Source organism: Chinchilla lanigera, unplaced genomic scaffold, assembly GCF_000276665.1.
Source record: "Chinchilla lanigera isolate Chin_1 unplaced genomic scaffold, ChiLan1.0 scaffold00099, whole genome shotgun sequence".
Classification (NCBI taxonomy): domain Eukaryota; kingdom Metazoa; phylum Chordata; class Mammalia; order Rodentia; family Chinchillidae; genus Chinchilla; species Chinchilla lanigera.
This window is the reverse complement of record NW_004955500.1, coordinates 1,715,108-1,717,404: the sequence shown is the minus strand read 5'-3', so window position 1 is coordinate 1,717,404 and position 2,297 is coordinate 1,715,108. Positions and strand designations below refer to the sequence as shown.

Sequence of the window (2,297 nt, the reverse complement as noted above, 5' to 3'; positions counted from 1 at the left end):
GGGGGGGACTTACAGTGGGATGACTCCGAGGAGGTACTCGTTCTCTGGGAAGTCTGTCATAGTCGTATCATCCCTCAGACCACATCTCATTTCTTCTCTCAGCCACTAGAGAAAGAAAACCAAAAGCTATGCTTTTTATGTTATTAGGAAGTAAGAGAGAAGTACATGACTAGTTTCCAACACAAATCGACGGTCTTTCTTTTAGCCCTGAGAGAATCTCGAATTCTCTGAGAGGGCTTTGATCCTCCTAGAGCCCTGAAATCATTCCATTTGCCTCTTTTTATTTAGCCTTCACCATACACTCATTTGGCAGATTGCAGACCTGATCAGCCTGCAATAACTAAGGGATGTTTTTAACGCAATAAATTACAGAAAGAAGAGCCAAAGACCACATATACTTCTCCACTCTCATACGAGGAAAAAAATAATTCCATTTATTGCACAGTTTAAAAGGCAAACTGACAAAACTACTTCCCATTGAGCGACTTGTGTTAACATTAGTTTTTTCCTTTTCTGCATTCTTACAGAGCTTACACCTGCTTTCTACATGTTCAGGAAAGTAGTTTTTTTTTTTGGCGGGGGGGGTGGGGGGTTGGTTTCCGGTACCGGGAACCGAACCCACAACCTTGCACTTGCCAGGCAGGCACTGTGCCGCTGAACTTAAATCCCCAGCCCCAGGAAAGCAGTTTTAATTGGAGAAAAGTATTAAATGAACAATCCTAAAATGAACAATCCTATCAATACAGAGCCAATACACCCTAAAACAAATCACAGTGATCTCTTCAAAAATTTGTCATTGTTTTTACCTGGGTGTGGTGGCGCACACCTGCAATCCCAGCACTTGGGAGTCTGAGGCATGAGGATTGTTGTGAGTTTGAGGCCAGCCTGGACTACAAAGTGAGTTGCTGTCTCAAAAAGACAAGAAAAAAAAATTCTTGTTTTTAATACTATAAATTTATTTTAATACAAAGATATCCTGACAAATTTTCAAAGTGTAGCAACAGTTAGAGGGGGTGGGTGTAGGCAGGGAATTAGAGCATCACTGACAGCTGTATACGTACCACAGGCCTATTGTGCACTATATACTAGAAGAAGGTAGGTACTGGAAGATGCAACTTCTTGTGAAATTATCACATGCATGCACTATGTGTCCCCAGCCTTGGACTTTTCCCTCTATCCAGAAACAAAGGCCAAGACCCTGATTGGTTGTTGTTTTTTTTGTCTTTTTGAGACAGGGTCTTGCTATGCAGTTCAGGCTGGCCTTGAGCTCACTTTGTAGCCCAGGCTGGTCTCGAACTGACAACGATCCTCCTGCCTCAGCCTCCTCAGTGCTGGGATTACAGGCATGCACCACCATGCCTGGCTCTGACTGGTTCAGATTACCAATAAGTGAGACAGTTATTTTTAGAGGCCAGCGTATACCTATAAGTGTGAGCAGGGTGAAAACCCCTTACTGGGAAATTCAGTAAGTTTTCCCTATCCAAATAAACCTTTGTATTACACCACTTTCATTTCTAACTTCCTCTTTCGCCATAGAGCTGACATCTGTTTCTGCTGGAATCTTTCAGCTTTGAGCCAGACTCACCCCACTTCTTCCTTCTTTGCTGGAGTGAGGGCATGAACCTGGGGGTGTGGGGTGCATTAGAGGGAGAGACAGACGGACAGACATGGGCGAAGGGTTGTCTCACCTAGCTCCCTGGAGCCAGGCAAATGCTACAAAATTAAAATAAAATTTCTGTCAGCATTATTCAGGTTGGAGAGACAAGTGGGTGTATATTTCTTTCATCAAGAAATGCTTCCTCCTTTGAGAGCTGACACATTCAGGGACTGCACGGGCTGCAGACAGTGCACACAGAGAAGGACGAGAACAGGACAAGAAAAGAGGTCATTACATGAAAGGTGGTTCATGGTCAGGGCTGGTCACTCGCTGCTTGAAGGGACTAAATTCTATCTCTGGCCCTGCCAGCTGACAGCTGGGTGAGGAACCTCTCATTCTTCTCTCTGAGAAGATGGCACTTGATGAAAGGTTGCTTTTAGCTATAATATTAAGAACACTAGCTTTAAAATATCTCATGAACTTTAAAGACAAAAAGGAAGCATCCTCATTCTGGAAATTCCTAGTTTTATACTTGGAAAAATGGTCTCATGTTCAAAAGTAATCCAGAAATCAAGACAACAATCCTTTGACTTTTCAAAGGACATGATAAATTCACATGGAAGTTTGGTGGAGGACTTTGCAATGACTTTGCCTCAAAACTGTAAAGAGCATTTCAGTAAACTAAGATTAAAAAAAAAAA

At 42.7% G+C, this 2,297-nt stretch overlaps 1 protein-coding gene and 1 long non-coding RNA gene across 3 annotated transcripts in view; one reads left to right on the top strand and one right to left on the bottom strand.

Annotated features, from left to right (window-relative positions):
- Positions 1-2,297, top strand: part of Zcrb1 (zinc finger CCHC-type and RNA binding motif 1) — a 100,073-nt gene that overhangs the window by 66,671 nt on the left and 31,105 nt on the right. The gene's annotated exons all lie outside the window — the stretch shown is intronic.
- LOC106146876 overlaps positions 1-2,297 on the bottom strand; it is a 29,963-nt gene that overhangs the window by 21,237 nt on the left and 6,429 nt on the right. The window contains exon 2 of the long non-coding RNA XR_001231490.1: positions 14-105. This is a non-coding gene — a long non-coding RNA (uncharacterized LOC106146876). The remainder of the gene's footprint in view (positions 1-13; positions 106-2,297) is intronic.